The 17,998-nt window shown below is 31.8% G+C and overlaps 1 protein-coding gene across 3 annotated transcripts in view; it reads left to right on the top strand.

Moving 5' to 3' along the window:
• The first annotated feature begins 1,869 nt into the window (after positions 1-1,869).
• LOC123536238 (paired box protein Pax-6-like) overlaps positions 1,870-17,998 on the top strand; it is a 55,707-nt gene continuing 39,578 nt past the window's right edge. The window contains exon 1 of one of the 3 annotated variants that reach the window (XM_045319231.2): positions 1,870-1,991. The gene's annotated coding sequence lies outside the window, so the exon portion shown is untranslated. Of the gene's footprint in view, positions 2,037-16,910; positions 17,235-17,998 lie in introns of those variants that run through there. The other 2 variants (XM_045319230.2, XM_045319229.2) reach the window with 2 other exon arrangements.

Consider the following 17,998-nt stretch of genomic DNA (forward strand, 5'->3'; position numbering starts at 1 on the left):
AAACCCCACATTTAAAGAAAGCGCACAGTACGGAATTAGATATATGAGCCGTGCCATGAGAAAACCAACATAGTGAGTTTGCGACCAGCATGGATCCAGACCAGCCTGCGCATCCGCGCAGTCTAGTCAGGATCCATGCTGTTCGCCTTCAAAGCCTATTGCAATTAGAGAAACTTTTAGCGAACAGCATGGATCCTGACCAAACTGCGCGGATGCGCAGGCTGGTCTGGATCCATGCTGGTCGCAAACCCACTATGTTGGTTTTCTCATGGCGCGGCTCATATATGTTAATGTTAACATGTGCATATCGTCTGAGCACATAAGCACATGTAGAGTTAAACACAAATGAATGCAATACTTAAAAGGCAGTAACAAGAAGACAAAATCATACAACATAACCTGTGTAAGAGACTACCTAAAGGAAAAGCAAAAAAAAAAGTGGTCTCATTACACAGATGGTGTTTTATTATTCAATAAATTGTTTTCAATAGAACCACAAGGAAATGAAAACGTGGTGTTTCATTTTAAGTGGTCTCTTAATAAATAGTCGTGGTCTGTACTTCAAGTTAGTCTGCAGTGCATCTCATCTGCAGGGCACCGCTTTGAAATGGTCACTTGCAAAAACAGTATACAGTTCAAACTAGTGCACTGGTAGCAAACCTCACTGTTTAATAACCCCCATATTTTTCCTAAATTACAAGGTAGTTAAATAAGTTCACATATAGAACAATTAAAATGAACTATTTTCAGCGATAGCTGTTCAGTCAGATCTTTCACTTGGTATGTTATCTTTTGAATAAAAAAGCAAGAAATGTTGACATCTTTGTCTATAGTCTAAAAACTCCAGACGATTCATATTATTATTTTACAAATTCTGAAAATATAACTAAGGCTGAATTTGCCCAGTGTGATAGATATAGCATTATAAACAGACATAACTTGAACTTTAGTTTAGGTTATAAGCTGTAGGGTTGTTTTTTGTTTTTTTTTGTTTTTTTTTTCTTTTCAAATTAAAGTTGATAAACAGATCGACAGAAGAAATATATTGCAACAACAACGACAGCTTCCACGTCTGTGGGCGGTATGTCCTTTGACTACGATAAAGGAATAGTCATAATTATTGATGGGAGATGTTTCAGAAAATCATGTCGACATGTACCCTGAATCACTAGTCTACTTTTTCTTTGATTTCCTTTGAAATGTTTTAGTACTTTTTACTATCTGTCACACACGTTAGAAAAGTCATTAATATTTATATTTTCAAATGTCAAAATACTATGCTAAAATGACATGTATATGCACGTGTATATAGAAATGGGTTGTTAGAATGTTAAGGAAAATAAAAAAAAATGCCTCGAACACAAACATAAAAGATTTGTATGACTGAAATCTTACAATATTCCTATTCAATTAAATCATAATGAAATTGTAATCATTGCTGGTGTGTGTCTTTTTTTATTATTATTATTTCAAGGGCGACAAATATTTGTCGCATACTTAGAAAAGATAGTTGTAAGAAAAAACGCACCCACCTATTGACTCGATGAAACGGTTAATGGGCACTATGCTTATGTGAAAGCATATGGTCCGCTAATGCGCAGATATCAGATGAAATAATATCCGCCATATTAAAAGGGGGTTCATACGGGATAGGTTTAACTGGTTAAAAATCTATCCGTGCCTGCAAGGTCTGGTAAATTTTATGTTGTCGGTATTTATGTCATATTGACCAAGCAACTGGTAATTGCACCCTGAACACTTTTGTTAAAATGAAGAATGCATAACAATCATACCGGCTGACCTTGGTGGGCGGACTTCACATAATTGAGTTGTTTACATGTTACTTCGGAATAGAGACATTTTTTGTTTGTTTGTTTAAAAATATTTCTTTAACCTGAAGTCTGTGAAAATGCGTACTTAGATGGAATGAAATTTAAAATTTGTGACTAACAAATGATAAATCAGGATGTTGATGATGGAATTATGTTTCAGTAAGCGTTTTGAACTTCTGCAATATGAGACACGAAAATACACTGGTTAGCATAACTTTTAGGGTTTGGTGTATTTACTTTGTAAAGATTAACGATATGCTAGGAACAAAACAAGTCAAAATTAAGTTAATAGAAAAATGAATGATAAGAACTTTGATCCATTTAATATTTATACAGAAATGACGTCAGATAAATTGTTTTTATAAATCTATAAACCATCGTCATAGTTACAAAAAATACTTTTTTCCGCCATTTTTATTACCAATATCTACATATTATAATCTTAGTTTAGTTATCACATCTTTGTATTATTGTTATTTATGTCTCTGTGTGATTACCAATATTTCATTTTTTATCTCTGCGCTTTCTACTTACTGTTAATTGGATGATTTTTGCGTAGGTTTTATTTCGTAGTTGGCAGCTGTATTCGCGGTGTTAAGAATTCGCGAAACGTGAGTGCTTGTGTTTTGGGACATGATATTCATGAAAACGAATTCGAGAGTCATATTATCAGCGAATATTAGTACAAATATATTAGCAGCCATTGCGAATATAGACCAGTCTACAGTATCATTGTTCTTGGTGAAACTGGTATCATATGTCTTCTTGTATCTTAGTGTATCTTCACTGAAACATATAAGACAAACAGAAAAACAGAGGGTCAGAATATTTATCTAGACTATTCAAGATATACTAGGCGCATTTACATTTCACTAATAGATATTAATTTCTAATGTAGAAAATTCTCACCAAATGAATTTAAAGTGGTTAGATACAGAACATAAGTGCGTATGTAGAGCTTCATTCTGAATTAATGTCTGTCATGAAAAAAAAAATCATCGGTAAAAAAATGACAAAGTGGTAGTACATTATTTATACTATTGTGAATTATGAAACGCAAAACTGTTTATACATACAAACCTGTTTGTTTCATGTTTACCTAAATGCTTAGTGGCAATTTTAATTTCATTTCAAATAAGAAATTTGGACAAAAGATCTCTTCAAAACACAAGGAATTCGTCATAATGATATCATCTATGAACAAATCTCACCGTGTGACTGCTTAACATTTTAAAAATGCATTATAAACTCGATCAAAATGTTGCTTTTTTTGTTTCGTCATATTTTCTTATTTATCCTTTAAGTGTTTTGGTGTAAATGACGATTTTGGAGTTGTCGTAATATGTAATTAGTGATTTTGGAGTTGTCGTTTTATGTAATTAGTGATTTTGGAGTTGTTGTTATATATAAATAGCGGTTCTGTATTTTTTTTTTTAAAAAAAATAGCGATTATAGAGTTTTTTTATGTAAATAGCGATTGTGGAATGTTTTGATGTAAGTAGCGATCGTGGAGTCTTTTAATGTAAACAGACACATTGTTTTATAATAATTATGTCCCTATTACTTACTGATCATGTACCGTATTTCCAAGCAGTATTTAACCCTTAGCATGCTAGATAAATTGTCGTCTGCTGGAAATGTCATCTGCTAAAGTAGTAAAGTTCATTCAATTTGCTCCAAAATTGGAAGAAATATTGTCAGAGTAGCAAACAGCTTGAAACCTGATCAGACGCCGATTTAATCGGCGTCTGATCTGGTTCCAAGCTGCTTGCAAAGGCTGTTAAATTCGCCTGCAGCAGGCTAAGAGTTAAATATTTGGTGGTGTTGGTATCCCATAATGTGTTCGGTATGTTATGTAAATTCTGTGTGAAAACAATCCTGCTTTTCTTAAAATTACATGTTCCGAACACGTTTTTCGCTTATTGAAATGTTTTCAAACTTGCCCAACATTTTAAGTCTTCTGTAAAAGTGAAATTTACAAAGTTCCAAACATCCGGCATCTGGCAACCAGAAATCTGAAAAAAAAAACATTGGTTTTGTCGACCTATTGACATTCACATTCTTCAAGACATGCGTGTGGCATACGAATTACATGTAAGAGCCCGTAATGGTCAACATCTTGTGTTCCTCAAATACTTTTTGCATTAACTGAATTGGCTTTAATCTACTAGTATCAAAATTTTAAAATGATACTGGAGTAATCAAAGTCTTAACGATGATGAAGACATTGACAAACTTTTTAATTGCATGCAATGTCCTTATACACCAAAGATGTTTTTGAACTAATATATTCATATAGTTGTCGTCATTCTAAAGTGACATATGATATATAGGCTTTTACTTTAAGCTTGGTATTGAAAGTCTATGCTTTCCAGTGATATTCTAGTTGTAAAGCTATCTATCATATAGGCATGTAACGAGATAGCTTATCCAGAATGGTACACAGAACAGTTTAATGGAGTAAATATTAATGAGCAAACACCATGTAAAGGGTTTGATGCTTAGACAACTGTTGTATTAACTGATGTACCATAAAACTGGTCACTCCTATCACACACAGCTTAATCTTTTTACAAGAACAACAAAAATCCCAAAGAACAGTTGTTCATACGAGAAGTCATTGTTATAGCGGAGGAATGACTTCTAAAATTTCCAATTATGCAAATGTCTTTTGGTGTCAGGTGATTTGAAAAAGAAGTCAAAATACCTCTTATGTATACTTCGTGCCATTCATTTCTTATCAAATTAAAAGGGTTACTTCTCAATGTATAAGTTTCTTCAGCTTGTTTTATGAATCGTCTGTTTTCCGTTTGGACGGTGCATTGAGTGCAAATGTAGAGCAATTGCTTGTACAGGTCATTCAACCTAAAGTCTGCCCCACTGTGTTCCTTTGTTTGTTCGTTTTGTCCTAATGTGTTGGCTTTGTGTGTGTTCGCGTGTATGTGTGTGTGTGTGTTTGTGGTGTGCGCGTCTGCATGCTGTGGGTTTCGTTTTGGGGAGGCTGCGTTTTTGGTACGTGGCATTCCCTGTTTGATATTTGTCTTTGTTTTTGTTTTTTCGCAGACAACGAGCATGCATTAATGAACTCTTTTAAAAGATGCTTTTGTTTTGCTAACAAACTATATCACACAATGGCGCATTTTGGCATTTTTCAAACGAATTGTTTCTTTAAGCAATTATACTAATTATTGTTGCATACTAACTGCTTAAGAAATTTTGATTTATCTGTCCAGAAACCTTTTAAAATATAATTATTAGCGTAAAAATGTCTAATATTTTCTTCTCCAGACGGCTTTTACAACCGTACAGAATTTCTTTTTATTTCTTTCCACATAACGTAATACCTAATTTGATTTATAGCTCAGTTACGCCAGACACGGAATGAAATAATATTTCCTTGAGAGTATTCTGCAGTAAATCTACTCTGCAATTCGCTACTTTCATTTAACAGTTGCCACCTGTTTGCTGTTTCCCGACTTGAAAGTTTACAAGAAGACACATGTATAATTGTTTAAAAACTTTTGCTTTGTGAAAGTCAGTTCATAACATTGACTATCACCTAACCTTTCAACAACATATTGTGGCATATTGTCTTTTGCTTCCAGTACATAAAACTGGGTAATATCATTTTAATCAATACTTACGTAATCAATAATTACAATTTGCATTTTCATCTTTAAAATCATTTTATGCATGACATGTAAGTATAACCCTTTCCTGCTTTCAATTATCATCCCTAGACATTTACAGACATTTACAATATGAAAGTCCCGGTTTGAGTTATTATGATATGATACTACATGTAATGGCTTCCTTTTTCAAAATCGAATACATAACTGCAACCAGATGAATTATTTCAAATATGTTTTTATATTGCTGAGTCAACTTCCACCAGCCGGCAAATGTGTTTCAAAGGCATATAACACCCCTTCGATTTCAGTATATGTAACGGCGACGAATCGCATTATTTCAGATAGTTGTCTTTTGGTCAGACAAATTCCATCAGCTGGCAAACGCGTTTCACGGGGAAAGCAAGAGTTGTCTGTAAAACACATATGTATTCCCGGGTATGTAATTTCATATGCTATAGTCTTGCCTAACCAACTGACCTCAAAACAGCCATGCTCTTCTGCTAACCAAAGACAACTATTCTACGGAGATCAGCAGCCATACCATTCTTTCATTATTGAGCTGAAACCGTTTTCAGTCTAAAAATGACTGCGTCTTTGACCTACAGACCCAAAAGCAAAACGCGTGATCTACTGAATTTTGCCGATTGTAGGCAAAAGCGTCATTCCTTATTGAACCTTATCCATTCCCAGTTCCGAGATTACTGCCCCTGCCCCCCCCCCCCCCCCCCGCCCTCCTATAACAATAGTAGTCACCTACTGACCAATGGGATTCATCCTTCAAAGTAAACGGCTATAAGTCAAAGTGTTCTTTAGTTATTAAGCTGAAACTGTTTTAATCTAAATGTAACTGTGACCTACTGGCCTTCAAACCAGTAAGGGTCATTTACAGTGACAACCAAATATGTCATTAGTTATTGAGCGGAAACGGTTTTCAAGCTCAAGGTCACTGTGATCCTGAACTTTGACCTACTGATCCACAAAAAATATGTATCCTCAATCGTCCTGTTAAGTTTGACTATTATGAAACCAAACATTTTTCTAGTAATTGATTGGAAAAACCGACTGACCGACAATAAACACAATAATATTCCCTCTCTTCTTCGAAGTGGAGGCGCATAATAACCCCCGTCTTTTTCAAGATTGTACATATCGTAGCGACGAAATACATAATGTCAAATATTCGTTTTTAGCAAGACAACTTCCATCAACCACAAGAAATAAATTACTATATATCAATATTTTTCCAAACTAATTCTGTTTACATTTTCAAAATATAGATGTTTTTTTCCGTTTCTGAACTCGATTAGGGATGATTTTGTTCAAGTATGAAACTGATTGTCAGAAAGCATCTACTTTGAACATTTCTCACGTGTACTTCAACTTTAATATACTAGTAGATGCATTTCCATGTTTTGCAAAGTTATTTCAAACAATATTTTCCTCACATACAATGAAACCTGTACTTCTAGATATTGTCCCTTCTTGGCAAATTTTCGTCTTACGGATTTTATTTACAGCATTTTTAATACAAACTTTCCTTACGTCACTTCAAACATTTTAACATTTTCATTTCCTTTCAGACAGCATATCATTCCCTTGAAAGTTTTTCGTCAACATTTCTTTGCAGATATTGCAGCCTCTCTTTGTCTTTCAAACTATTACAACCTTTTCATATCTACCATCAGCATCTACTGCGAGTATTACAGCAACCTGTTCTTGCCTATGTGAAAATATTCTGACCATCCCATTCAAAATATTGCAATATTTTCGTACAAATTATCATAATAGTTTTGCATATATTGTAACATCATATTTCTCCACATTTTACATTTTCAAGTAAACATAAGCAGTATTCCCAGCAAGTGTTGCAACTTCTTGGCGATATTACAACATTTCCTCCAACAATCTTTCCAGGCAAATATTATCCGCGTTTCTTCCAAATATCCCAACCTCTTCTTGCCAGTAGTACTATTTTTCCTTCAAAATTTCTCATCTCTTCCGTGAAAATACTATGCCTATCACAAAAGCATACATTCGAGAATAATGCAATCAACTTGAAGAAGCCTGTACACACGTGGAACATATAATCAACAAAACATTACAGACAACCATTTGAAATAGGGACAATGCCTCGGATGGAAGCAACTAAGATTACTCTATGGTTAATTCAAACAAAATTGTTTATGTAGAAATGTCCATATTGAGTTAAGTTTCAATTTCAATGAAGCAACGCCTTTTTTTATGAAATATCAAAGACTAATCTATCAAAAGACGTCTATGTAACAATATACTCAATAATGGTATCAGGACAAGCGGAATAAACTTGAAAAGCAAGATACAAACCCACATATTTTTCAGTAGGGTAAGTGTAGCATGATCAGAATTTCTGAAAGCGGAAAATTCTAAGAAAAGCGGAGCTCATTTCTGCATTTTTGCTACTTATAACAAATAGTGTTCTGATGGTGTTGTGTTTGGATAGTGGTCATCTATCCATGACGGTTGATGTTGATGAAGCCAAACTTTAACTTAAATGGAATCAGTTCGAATTTCTGGGTGAAATACAAAACCTTGATAGTGAAGAATTTAATACGTATCCTTTGGTAATAGGCAAGTAAAAGACAACGTTTTGAAAAATATATATTCGTATTCAGAGCTCTTGTTTTCTTTGTGATGATACTGATGTGAAGGGTTTTATTACGTTCGAAATATTTATGCACTGCATGTCCATCTATGTATTTTATGTAAACTGTAGAAGGGAACTTTTTTTTTCTAAATCAAATAGTTATTAATATATTTTTTACTCTGTATATGTAAATCCACATAACCAATTACCATTCGAGAATATATTTGGCGAAATGTTTTCCACGAAAATAATATTGAGTTAGTTCATTTATGCATCGGATTTGTTTAAGGAAACATTTCAGGAACTGTAAAAATCTGTCAAAATAGAGATCGTTTATATTCGCATCTTAATTTCTTACCAAACTTGTTACTTTTTTTAAGAATAGTTCCCTGGATTAGAATATTAAATCAAGTTAAACAAAATATGAAAGAGTGGAATGATGACTAATGAAAATAGTTCTGCTTTGATGTCGATTAGGTACTGTGTTGTTGGATCTCGTGCTTCACGCCATTCAGTGCCCTTAATTCAAACTGATATGTAATTATACGTTCCCATAATTCTCAAAGGTTACATGTATATGGTGAAGTTTTACAAGTCAAACATTACATGAGACTGCTGACGATCTGGGAGGTATTGTTTTATTCAGTTTTAACCATTTACCGTTGTTTATTTCTGCAAGAAATGGTTGCTTCAAGATGAGGGGATTTTCTGTTTAGGTTGTAAATCTTTTTTCGGCGACGCCGTCTAAATTCGTTTTCGTTACCTATGCCACGTGACTTCAGTTTGCAAATCAAACTGCTTGATAACGCATTATAGATAATTTATCAAAATGGAAGATTTATGCAACACTCTGCCTGATTGGACGAGAGTGTCAATTTCTTTCACTCTGTTGATTGTGCTACGCTGAGCGAAATGTTGACAAAGCGTTTATCCTAAACGACGCTGTTCACAGTTTTAAAGCTAACTTCTGCTCAGTATATTTAGCAAGAATATTGATAAATCTCAAAATGATAAGTAAGTTTAATAAAAATGATAAAAACCTGTTCAAATACCAACATATATCAAATTAAAGAAAGAGCTGAATACGGTCTGCGTATCACATGAATAAGGGTGTGATAAGAGTCTTTTATGTAGAGAAGTGCTTTTTAAAAGATTTTCCTTGTTACAATTGTCGTCTGTATATGAAAAGGTTTCTTGCTTTTGTGACTTATTCAGATTGCATATTAAAATGAGTACTTGTTTGCTTTGATATATTTGTTATAAATTATTTAACTGATTTATTATATGAATATTTTTCTTTAGTATGGTATGCAAATATTGAACTCAGTTGAAATCTGTTTCATTATATATATGCTATATAATGACTGAATCTCATTACACTGAAATGAAGGTACGCTGTATACAGTTTATCTATGTGATATGACTACGGTCAAACTTTGCTTATTTTCTGGTTCTTCGGGATTATTGATTTCAATTCATTTAGATTCGAAGATTGAATACTGCTAAAGTTGGTGCTAGGGGGCGTGGGCAGTGTTGCATTTTCCATTACTGCCCATGAACAGACTCAATCAAACCGAGTCTGCAATTTTCACTGTTTGCCTTGTTTTCGGTGCTTCCGAGGGATCTACTTTCCAGATTTTATTTATACAGCGTCGCATGAACAGCTTGGTGGATCTTTGTCATACTTGGTCTGGAGCATCATTATAAGGTCCTCTTCCAAATTTATTTATATAGGAAGTTGGGCCCTATTAGGGACCACTATAGCTAAAAGTAGATATGCCTTTCTTCGCATTAACCACTAGAATGTAATGGATTTTTTATCAAACTCGATGTGTAAAAATATCGTAAGGTCTCCTGCTCTTTTGTTACAAATGGGGATAGGGACCAATTTAGCTAAAAATATAAACACGTTTAATGGCCTCTTTTCATGAACCCCTTCATGAATCTTCATCAGACTACTGCTGTAATTATTCGTCTAAGGATAAACGAAACAAAATTGCAACCCTACGAAAGCTTTGAGAAAAATTAAAAGAGAACCATTTAAATTGTTAAAGTGCGGTGTTTAGTTTTGCAATTTGAAAAATGTTAGATGAAAGATGAATGTTAGATGAAAAATTCATAAACTTCTTTCCTTATTACAATTCGCCGACTATCATTTTTAAAGATATTTCTTGTTATAATTAAAATAATTGTAAAAAATTGTATGAAGATTACCTATGAATATCTTCTTTTTTCCTTGCGTAATATTCAGAATGTCAAATTTGAGTGTTTTCTTCCAACTGTTGTTTTCTTTTAGATACAAGGTTGAAGGAACCAATGCCTAAAACTCAAACTTTCATCTGCAATGTGTCTTTCATCTTTAAATTTTGTTTTGTAAGATTTTTGTGTCTCTTTTCAATCTAACTTTGTGTCTTTATACATTTGTTTACTGAATTAAATTAGTTTTTATATTTTCGTATTTGATATTTTTTCCGTTTGTTTTTTCTTAAGATGTATTATGTCTGTTCGTATCTGTTTTATTCTTTCATTCTGTCCTTAACTATTTTGGTGTTTATGCATATATTTACAAAGAAAACTAACATATTAATTAATTATATACATTTAAATTAAATTGAATATCATTTATTGTTATGTAGGCACTGTACTGTTTTGTAGCTACCGTATTAGTGTTAATTGTGTTATATAAGTATAATACGTGTAACTTGAGTGGAGATAATCATATTTTTGATGCGTTATTGCTTCATCATTAGGATCTGAAACCTGTCAAAGACAAGTGTATAACATTTTGGCCAGTATAAAGACAGTCAACGAATAGCGTCATTTTCTAACTTTACATTGAACAACTAATAGTTTTTCTTTTGATAGTTTCTAATCAAGTTTTACGTTTTTATTTATCATTCTAAATGCGTAAAATCATGTGCAGAATTTTACTATTCAAAGTAAATCACACGTTTGCGTTCATTTGTCTAAAAATTTATTATAATCAAGCGGAGAAAAAAAGTTGTAATGGATAAGAAATCAGGTAAGTTTTTACTTTTTATCAACCTGTCTATATATTTATGTTATTTGTTCAAAATGTTGTCTTTGAATCAAAACTCTGTCTTTGAATTGTTTATACAGATATATTCATTTGGTTCTTAGGTCTCATTTTTTATTCAAGGTATTTTATACCGAAACCGTTTCTATTTTCAAAATATAAAAAGATAATTACATAACAAAATATCATAATTATGTATTTGATATTTCTTGAAACCAAAATGTCTGAGGAAACACTACAAGAAAAAACGATTGGTTGAGTGTTTAGGATTCTCTCAACGAATATTAGCCTTCTGCTTCAGTATAGTGACTATATTTTCATGTTTTAGAATAGATTAAAGATTTCATTAGATTTTCTTATATTTCTTACAGATTTTACCAGATATCGTGTAGTTTTTATTCATTTTTGACAGTACTTTCTCAAAAAACTAAATCCAGGCTCTTTTTAAAAAAAAAAATGTAAATAGTAATAGCAAAAAAGAAAATTGAATGCCATATGTATGGAACTAATTGAAAAGGTCTAACAGCTATATAGAAATAAAGCAGCGCAAATGTGAATAAAAGTATGAACAAATCTGGCGATTATCCGGGAGAGAGAGAGAGAGAGAGAGAGTCGCACAAGGAAAGATCAGCTACATCAGGAGTTTGGGATAAGAGAAAATCAGTAGGAATTTTCAATAATTGACACGATTGAAGTTGTCTCAAGAAAAAAGGTGTTTGAAATATTTGATGTATATATGTATATATTAAAATATTGTTTATGTAGAAATTATTTATTGCATTTTATTTAGACGACGGGATACGTTAATGCTTTAGAAAGAATTGTTTTGTATTGTTGTAGTTGATATTGCCGTATATTTTGTTTTCTGATGGCGTACTGCTGCATGCTTTCTAAATATCAGTTATTTTATTCCCTCTTTTTTCCTGCGTGTTATATTGCGAAATCCGTCATTGCCGCATTACACATCCGCTGCTAGTGAATATTTTATTGTAAGATATATATTGCATTTTGGTTTGTCATTCATTTACGTAGAATGAGGAAATATTAGGTTTTTTTTCTATTTTTTTTATATTAATCAGTATTGTGTGTTTGTGTGTGCGTTTTCCCCTTTGGGACAATATTCTTTTACGCTGTTTTCAGTTGCTATCTGTAATTTTTATAAATAATTTAGTAATATATAAATATTGTTCACATTTTAAGCTCACAAATATACTTACAAAACGGCACGTGTAGATGCCGAAATGAAACAAAATTATTGTTAAAATATTTCCGCGGTCTTCTCGATGTAAATGATGACCATTTGAAATTCTTTACATATGTACAACTGGCTTGAATAAATATCCCACGGCGGACCAAATTATGTTGTATTATTTGTAAAGTGTTAATCTGATAAAATCATGGCATCTTTCATTGTTATTTGCTTCTATTGCGAGATGTTTACTTATTGATGCATAGTCTGATAACTATATTTTTCTAATTGTTCAATATATCAGTGATAATATGAGCAAACGTACGTATGACCAGTCCGCCATTAATGTTTCTTGTATGTTCACTTATAAAGATTTTTCTCCCTTTTTAAGTATTTTTTCTGCTTACATTTATATTCTTAGATTATTGTAACTTTCAGTTTGTTGAAAAAAATATTTTAAGGCGAAAATATTTTTTCTGTGTTATTTTTATGCATTATATTCTTAAAAATGTAAAAACGATTCACAATGCGCAAAAAAAATGTAAAATTGAGCTGTCGGCAGTTTGATTTGTTTACATGTTTAAATGAATGATAATACCTTCTGTTTATGATTATTCAAAAAGTTAAATATTTCATGATTAAATTATTAATATTAATAATTATTCTAGATACTTGTTTAAAATCATATTCCTATTCTGAATATTCCTTTTTATTTGTAATCTTTTTATTCGCGTGAGCAGTAACTAAAACAATTTGACTGTATCATTTTTCACCAAGTCTCATAACATGTTGCATTAGTAAGACGCTATAAAATTGCTTTTAAATAGTGTCATGTTTTAGCAAAATTTAATATTTGCAATAAAATGTAATAAAAATATCAAAATCTTTTTGCTAGGTACAAGATTAATTTGTAAATTCAGTACCTGTTGTTTGTTGTTGTTGTTTCGTTTTTTATCTTTGTGGCGTTTTTTTTTTTTCTAGTTTTCAATACATTTTGAAAATATGAGAACAATTTATCTCAGACCAAAAGAAAACATGAGTAATGGCTGTAATAATTACATACTCTTATGTTATTTACATTTTTTTTGAAAATGTCTTGTACATTAATAATATTGTATTACTTGTAAACACTATTATGAAAGCATTCTCATTTTAACCATAATAGCTTCTCGTTGCCTTGATATAATATGGCTGAAAAGTGTAATAGGAATTATTCAGAACTGAGCTGCTTTGATGACATTTGACAAAATGCGTTGCTTTTCCCTGATTTAATAATTCAGAGTAGTTGTGGGCGCGGTGATATTTGCAGCCAATTGTTCCAGGGACCGTTATGCTTTAGTGACATTTCGATGAAAATTTTTAGACGATTTTGGTATATTTTTGTCTAGGGTAAGTGATGATATTATACTATGTAAGATGTCATATATGGAATGTTCATTGTTTTCCCTTTCCTGTATACACGCTTTTCATACAAAAATATGCATATAATTTACTTAACACGGATATTTAAATTTGTGTGATGTCGTGTTTTAGATATGCTCGATATATTTTTTTGTATGTTTGACCGTTCTTGATTGTTAACATCACGACATATTGTCAGTGTGTAACGATAATAAGGATATGCAACTGTAGGTAATTTAACAGCATTTATACCCGTGATGCTTAAATTTTAAAAAGGATGTGGTCTTTAAATTTTGTGATTTATTTAATAAAAGCGCGAAGAAAAGGTAAGTCGGTTTTCATTTCGTCTTAAGATATGTGTGTCAGTCTGTACAGTTGTATCTTAATTAAATATGTTACTATTAGCTGGGGAATCATTTTTATAGACGACCGGTGTCCTTACTGTATTCTGAATATGCATGAAAGAGTTTTAGTGTTCTGTAAGCATCCATTGTTAATCTTTAGATATCAAATACTGATATTTATTTAGGTAATTTGTAAGTGGGCTTATGGAAACATCAGGATGCCGTTTTTCTTTTTTTCTTTTTTTATTTTTTACAGTGTATCTTTCATAGTATGTATTTTATGACTAGTGACTGTCAAGTATTAACCAGGTAGTCCCTCACAAAACTTTGAAAAGAAACGTTTCATTGACTATGTTTTAGTTCAGTGATATGTATTTATGGAACATGTTATATGTACTGTGCTGTACTGTACTGTACTGTACTGTAGACAGACATTCAGACAGACAGACAGACAATATCTTTATTTTCTCCCAATGTAAACAAAGTACATCATGGGGATGAACTACATCCAAAATTGAAGCTACAGTAACACTTCTGCCAGCATCTTAACAACTGATCAATATTGTGTTGATTTTGTTTTCGACAGGACTCTAGAGTATGAAATTATAATCAATCAATGGGAGAAGATGTTCAGCTAAAATGTTCACACATCATACATCAGTTGTACTGTACTTATATTAGCCATGTACTGAGCCTTTAGTGTATCGTTTTGAATTATATTGAATTTATATTGACATTTCACGTTATATAAAATTGGATCGCATCGAAACGCATTGCATTGTATCGAATTTATATTGAACTTGTGTTGTACTGAACTCGTATTGTATTGAATTGTATTGACCTTGTATTGTATTTTACAATAATAATAAGACTATCAGACTTCCTTAAAGTTTACAGACTAAGTGTCTAGTAAAACTTTTCAGAAGGTCATCTTGTTATCATTTTTGATATGATATTTAATTTGATATTCCGTGTTAAAATTTAAGTGAAGATGTTTTTTATATTATATTATATTATATTATATTATATTATATTATATTATATATCATATCATATCATATCATATTTACTTTCATTTTTGATATTCATATTTTTTATGTCGCTACGTACAAATATGTTGAATTAAACCAAAGAAAGCGCATTTCAAGACACCATTAGAAAAAAAAAACTCTTTTATTATGTTTTGTTTACGAGGGTGTATTAATGTTTACTTTGCTTTTATTTAGGATGTCAATTTGAAATATATTAACAACGTAACTGATATTAACTTTGCGGTATTTCTTTTTATCATAATGAGCACAACAAAATAATATACACATTGCATTTTTTTTTAAATATCAAAAATGAATTCAGGACTATTTTATTTACATTTATTAACGATTATGGCAACTTGTTTTTTCATTATTTTTAACTGCAGTAATTGTAGTTATGATTGTTGCCATCGTTACGTTGCTATTTCGTTATGTTGTCATTACTGACAACATTGGCAACTGTTGCTGTAGAGGTAGATACATAGCCTGTCGTTAAGTACGTTTTTGTCAGCTTTCCCGTCCCACGTTTCTGCTACATTTGATCTTTTAAAAAGTGTTTATTGGAATGAAAACATTTTGATATAACGGCAGCAAGAATTTCAAGATGACAAATTATATTTTATTGCTTTTGAAATGAGGCAGTGTGTTTGTTTTCCAGAGAGCAGCTAATTCATTCAAATTCAGCAGTGTGTATTTCCAATCGATTTCAAGAGGAAAAAAAACAAGTGCATGATTTATACAATTGAAAAGAAAGTGTGGTTTATCTTTGAACAATTATGCCATAACAAATCTTCATCCTGATATTAATCCATACGACGAATGTCAGTCAAAACAATGAGCAATGTCAACGCAGCTCATAAATATTTCTTTTATACAAAGTGACATGAAATCTATTTACAATTATGAAAAGCTTTCTATGAAACTGATTCCAGTTTTAGAATCTCATTGCATCGGCCTTGAAAGTCCATTTAATTACGCAATTACGCTGTGAAAAAAACACCCGCATATTCAACTGAAATATTTTCCGCCATTGTATTTAATAAAATAATTTCAGTTAAAAATATAACAATAATTTCATCACCGAATTTGCTCGAGAGCTAGACACTGTGACTCCTTTTCTGCCACGATACTACTTTCAGAGTTACAGTGGCGCATGGGAATTAAAAGAAACGCGTAACCATATTCCGATTTTTTTTTGTCCGGTGTTAGGAATATATTCCACTGCGGCGTTTTTGATTATATTAAAGAGAAACAACAACTGTTCTTTATACAAAATTTATTATCAGCATTATAAAAGCACTGTGTTATGCACTCACCAGCTGAATTTGAAAATACACCTTCAGATATCAACAAGAAAAACAGTCAAATCAAAAATGTGTTATATCAGCGTGCTGTTACAAAAATATTGCGATAATTTCTTGTTACAAAAAATTTAATATACAATTTCTGTGCATAATATTAGTTAACATACATCTAAACTTTTTACACATATTACAATGCCGCTCTTTGGGAAAACTGTTCCAAAATACATACAAAAATACGTTATAAAATATCATATCTTAAACTGTTTAATGTCCGTGCTATTATATGTGTTTTCGATATACACTTGCTTGTAAACAATTTCTCCTACATTGCTTGTGGCTAGGATCGTGTTACACTTGTCGTCGAGCGTTATTGGACAAGCGCGCAGTAAACTCCGCCAGGGGGTGGAGACTTAACGCCAGGCATATCGCTAGCTTTTATGGTTGAAAAGATGCTTCTGAATTTAGGCGTGATCTGCAATTACGTCGTGTAATAAAACAAAGTAGTGGAAGAAGAAATCGTCCGGGAAATTGTGTTCATTGGCAAGCAAGGACCACCGTGGATCTCGTGCACGTTATTGCTTACGCGATTAAAACGATAAGAATATTCTCAGTTCATGTGTAACACTTTCATAGCCGATTGACCATTATTGTTAGCTTTATGATTTTACAGTTTCTTTAATGCTTTCTGAAAAATCTTCTCAATTATGGACAAACATGCGTGATTTAGGACTTTATTAATTACGCAGTGTAAAAACTTGGACTTGTATTATTTCAAAACATTTAACAAAAAGTGAGTTTAACTAAAACAAAAATAAACAGGATTTAGGTGCATCTTTATTCTGTAAGTATAAATTTTGTTTACACTGTTGTGAGTATTAATGGCAATATTCAGTAAAACAAGAAAGTTAGATCCCAACAGTAATGTGATTTGTCGTCTGCTAATTATTTCGCTAAACGCCCCAGTAAGCAAACTTAATTTGCGTTAAATCACAGCCAGTACTTGGCCTTCTCTATTCATTCTCCCAAAATGCAATATTGTAACTTATATTCATGTTTGGTTGTATAAGTGGGTAATTTGATCACTTGGTATTGTTTGGCATTTTGGAAAACTGTTTAAGATAAATACATTCAGCCCTGCAACCAGCATATTTAAAACAAAAATGTCCTTCAGTATGGCGACGGGATATTTTTTAAAAACAAAGTACACAAAAACAGTACAAACTTGCACAAGAAAATGAAAATATTAACATTTCTGAAGTATTTAATGTCGCCACTATACAACGATATTTCATACCTCTAAGGATACGATAGAACAATAAGACAACAGTAGAACATCGTTTAGCATTTGAAACATTCTAAATATTATTTTATTATTTTCACCTCCTACAAACAGCTTTAACTGAATTATAAAACTGAAAAGACATACAGACCCGCTCCTTAACGCTCGATAATGTTAAAATGATTTTTTTTCAAGCAAATATATTTATAACTAATTGACTTCATATATATATATATATATAGTCATTATAAGACTATTCTGTATCAGTAAATATATTTTGCATTAAAAACCGTTAAGTTATTTTTATCTAGATAAGTAGTTAATGA

This window comes from Mercenaria mercenaria, chromosome 17, assembly GCF_021730395.1.
Source record: "Mercenaria mercenaria strain notata chromosome 17, MADL_Memer_1, whole genome shotgun sequence".
NCBI lineage: Eukaryota > Metazoa > Mollusca > Bivalvia > Venerida > Veneridae > Mercenaria > Mercenaria mercenaria.